Source organism: Triticum aestivum, chromosome 1A (assembly GCF_018294505.1).
Source record: "Triticum aestivum cultivar Chinese Spring chromosome 1A, IWGSC CS RefSeq v2.1, whole genome shotgun sequence".
Classification (NCBI taxonomy): Eukaryota; Viridiplantae; Streptophyta; class Magnoliopsida; order Poales; family Poaceae; genus Triticum; species Triticum aestivum.
The window spans coordinates 304,773,157-304,778,266 of NC_057794.1; positions in this window are offsets into that span (position 1 = coordinate 304,773,157).

Sequence of the window (5,110 nt, forward strand, 5' to 3'; positions counted from 1 at the left end):
TTGTTTTCCTTTTTTATTTTTTTGTAATTTTGCTTTATTGTTTTATCTTTATGCTCATTTAATTTTGTTTTACAAAACATATACAAAAGCACCTAAATTAGTGTGACTGGTTTTACCACTGCCACAAAAAGTTCACACCTAATTAAAATAGTTTAATATTTTATACATTATAAAAGGCATTTATTTATTTGTTTAAGCTACTGTTTCATTTATTTTAGAGCCTTTAAACACTTTATCAAAGTTTGGTTTCTCCACCACAATTAACAATGATTTACCTAACACCTTTAGAACATTTTAGTTTTAAAGTTTTGAAAATTTTGATGTTTGCCTTTTATTCATTTTTGAATTTGAATTGGTTTTTGAACTATCGCGGGATTATCAACAGTAACTGCGGCGACGTGGCATCATTAACGAGGGATTACTGTAGCCTTTTTATCCGGGCGTCACAATTCTCCTCCACTACAAGAAATCTCGTCCCGAGATTTAAGAGGTAGTGAAAGGGGGAAAGGTTTTGGTTACGAATCTAGCGGGTCTTCTCATCCTGGCTTGCTCTTCGCGAAGAAGTTGATTCCTGTCGTTGATGTCTTCATTTCTCTACTTCAGGTCATCTTGATGAAGTCGCATCCTTTCTTCGGGGTCTGTCTCGTACTTACGAATAGGTAAGGGGCAGCTCGACAATGATAGAATGCTATAAGGGTTAACCATTGGGGGTTACCCATGAATGAACATAGGGTTATCTCTTGAGTTGGTCAAATGAAACACATCGAGGGCCAAGCAAGAGGGTATAGTAAAAAGTATCAAGCGGATAGGCAATCGTTCGATGCCCAAATTAGAAGGTGAAAGGGTTTCAGGGTACGAGAATAAGTATTGCGTCTGATACCATAATAGATCACAAGGAAGGTGACCCGTCAATTACATACGTGTCCAGGCTCAAGGAATAACTTTGGCAACAGGGTGTACAAGAGAGTCAGGTTTCGATCTTGTGGAACTATGGGTTATGGGCCCACCATGTGGGTTAAAATAAGGAAGGGCATTGACATTTGGCACGGTGATGATAGCAAGGCATGTCAGAGAATAACCAGTTAGTTATGTTGACTGCATCGTTGGTACCAAGGGCGAGGGAGGAAGAGAACCATTTTCCTGCTCGTTGAACGAGGCGGACCATTAGGCAAAGTTCTCGTCCATCGATGGCTACCAGAATGTCATCAACAATAGTAACACGGTCTTACTGACAGAGTTGTACACCGAGGTGTTTACATAAGCAGTGAATTATTACTGCTTAGATCATATAGATCACAAGAAAGGTTAAACCAAACAACAGAAAGGAAAATATGGTTATCAGATTAAACAGAACAATGGAAAGGAAAATGTGTTTGAACACATATTTCAAGAGTATATCCTTCCCAAGGACAAGCAGAGCACGATATCCATGACTGGATATAATGTAGAAAACCCTTTAGGTAAGGGGAGAGAATTTTCAGGACATTACCCATACAGCGATATTTGGATAATTGAACAGGAAACATTTAACATTGGGCTTCAAATGTTCTTGTTGAAAATTGGAGTACCATAGACATGCTTCGAGATAGCATTGACATGGTCTTCCAGCAAGGTCGGGCTTTGGATGCAGGAAGGATCCATCAGGAACAACTTGTAGAGTAAGTCTTACAATTTCCTCATGGATGAATGGATAACCTTGCAGAAAAGGAAACTATAACACTAGGTGCTCCGGCCATGTGTGCTAGGCATGACATCACCTTACCCGATCATGTAAAGATGTTATAACTCTTGAAAATATGTTCCAACCATCATATCTGACTGAGATTCAGATCTGATTGGTGTCAAGATACCTCAGACACGGGATGCCTGAGAAGAAAAGGTGCAACACAAATTAACGAGATGACATTGTACGATTCCTGGGGAAATGAACTATGAAAGCAAGTTCTGACACAAGAGTTCATCATTAAACCAAGGAGAGGGTTAGGAGGTGGCTTATGGACTCAGCGACATTCCATTGAGATTTCCAAAAGATGGATTTCCACAATTATGTGAACAAGGAGATAGCTTTTGTCAGTTCAAATGATATAACAAGGTATGCTCGAGGAAACATACACGATTAAACATTGGTTGACGGTGCACCCAAAATACGGACTTAGGTAGCACAAACAATGTTAGAATGGCGATTCGATAACCAATGGTCTAAGAATGAAATGTTGACCATTAACTTCAAAGCCATAAGGTTGCTAGAAGTTTTAAAATTACTAGTCCATCTGTCGGTATTCCTGTTAGGAACAACACGGGGACCAAGAAAAGAATGGTGATGGTGAAGTATCACTTATATCAAGAATTCTCAAGAGGTGGTGAGATTCTCACGACATTCCTGACATAAAAGATGGTAATACTCCAAGGTAAAGAAGAACAATTGCTGGATAGCAAGGATCTCAAGGTATATCACAAAGCACGAACAAGTTTGTGTTGAACGAAAGGCAATAAAGTGGTCGATGATATCACAAATCATCAAGAGCAAAGGGTGGTATTTCTCATCAAGAATTCGATAGATATCCTGGAAGAGCTCAGAATGTTGATGATGTTCATGACACATTTGTCGCGAGATTTCATGAAGATGTATTCGATCGGTGATGACATCAAGTCAAAGAAATGATGAGGTGAAAGATTATTGGAACCAAGAGTATGACACAAACTCGAAATCAAGCTTGGTGTTCAAGGCGAAATGATACGATGAGGAAGATCAGCATAAGGTTACTGAAAGTGCAACTATCACTAGGTGGTTTTGGTAATTCCTAACAATATATAGCTCATTGAGCTAATTCTATTCCAAGATTAATATTTCAGGAAAAGCTCAATGTATGGCATGGCATGGATGAGGAATGTGGACCCCTCAAAATGTTAAGGACAAAAAGATTGACTCAAGCTCAAAGCTCAAGACTCCACATTTTATATTTTAGTGATCCAAGATCACATTGAGTCTATAGGAAAAGCCAATACTATCAAGGAGGGATGAGGTGTTGTTTAATGAGGTTCTTGCTTCATAGTGCTTAGTGATATGTTCCAAAACCCTGAACTACCTTCCCACATCCACATATGACCTAAACCAAAAGTCAAACTCGGCCCTACCGATTCTTTCTATCCGGAACCACCGAGTTTCAAATGTCATAGCCACTGCCACAAACCCTAGACAAATCGGTCTTACCGATAAGGATTTCGGTCACACCGAGATGGGGTTGTAATCTCTCTGTTTCCCTTTGTAACGTTTCGGTCCTAACGAGATGAGCGATCAGTCCCACCGAGATTGCAATGTAAACTCTCTGTTTCTCTTTCATACATTTCAGTCCCACCGAAATGAGCGATCGGTCCCACCGAGTTTACCTGACCAACTCTCTGGTTAGCTTATTACCAAAATCGGTCCCACCGAGTTTGTGTAATCGGTCACACCGAGACTACATTATGCCCTAACCCTAACCATATCGGTCCTACCAAGTTGCATCTCAGTCCCACCGAAAACCCTAACGGTCACTAGGTTTACTAAATCGGTCCGATCGAGTTTTTCACTTCGGTCTCACCGAGATTGGTAAATTGTGTGTAACGGTTAGTTTTTGTGTGGAGGCTATATATACCCCTCCACCCACTCTTCATTCGTGGAGAGAGCCATCAGAACATACCTACACTTCCAACCTATATTTTCTGAGAGAGAACCACCTACACTTGTGTTGGGACGAGGATATTCCATTCCTACCATATGAATCTTGATCTATAGCCTTCCCAAGTTGCTTTCCACTCAAATCATCTTTCCACCAAATCTATATCCTGTGAGAGCGAGTTGAGTGTTGGGGAGACTATCATTTGAAGCACAAGAGCAAGGAGTTCATCATCAACACACCATTTGTTACTTCTTGGAGAGTGGTGTCTCCTAGATTGGCTAGGTGTCACTTGGGAGCCTCCGACAAAGATTGTGGAGTTGAACCAAGGAGTTTGTAAGGGCAAGGAGATCGCCTACTTCGTGAAGATGTATCGCTAGTGAGGCAAGTCCTTCGTGGGCGATGGCCATGATGGGATAGACAAGGTTGCTTCTTCGTGGACCCTTCGTGGGTGGAGCCCTCCGTGGACTCGTGCAACTGTTACCCTCCGTGGGTTGAAATCTCCATCAACGTGGATGTACGATAGCACCACCTATCGGTACCATGACAAAAACATCCGTGTCTCCAATTGCGTTTGAATTCTCCAAACCCTTCCCTTTACATTCTTGCAAGTTGCATGCTTTACTTTCCGCTGCTCATAGACTCTTTGCATACTTTCTTGAATTGTGTTAAGATTGCTTGACGTGTGCTAAGATAGCTAAAATCTGCCAAAGACTAAAATTGGGAAAAAGATAGATTTTTATTTGGTCAAGTAGTCTAATCACCCCCCCTCTAGACATACTTTCGATCCTACAAGTGGTATCAGAGCTTTGATCTCCATTTGCTTTGACTTCCATAGCTTTTGGTGGTCATAGCCTTGGTTTTACAACCTAGGAGAGTATGGCGTCTAGCGAGGGAAATTATCATCGTAGAGGTCCTTACTTTGATGGTACAAATTTTGCTAGTTGGAAGCATAAGATGAAAATGCATATTCTTGGACATAACCCCGCCGTTTGGGCTATTGTGTTTGTTGGCTTGCAAGGTGAATTCTTTGATGGGAGAGAACCGAATCGTGAAGCTACTGTAGATGAGTTGAAGATGCTACAATACAATGATCAAGCTTGTGATATCCTCTTCAACAAATTGTGACCTGAAGAATTCAACAAAATCAGCCGTCTTGAGAATGCAAAGGAAATTTGGGATACTTTGATTGATATGCATGAAGGTACCGACTCCGTCAAGGAATCCAAGTTGGATGTGCTTCAAAGTCAACTTGACAAGTTCAAAATGAAGGATGGTGAAGGTGTCGCTGAAATGTACTCTAGGCTTGCTCTTATCACAAATGAGATTGTCGGCTTAGGAAGTGAGGAGACGACTGACAAATTCATCATCAAGAAAATCCTAAGAGCCTTGGATGGAAAATAAGATACCGTATGCACACTGATCCAAATGATGCCAAATTATAAAGATCTCAA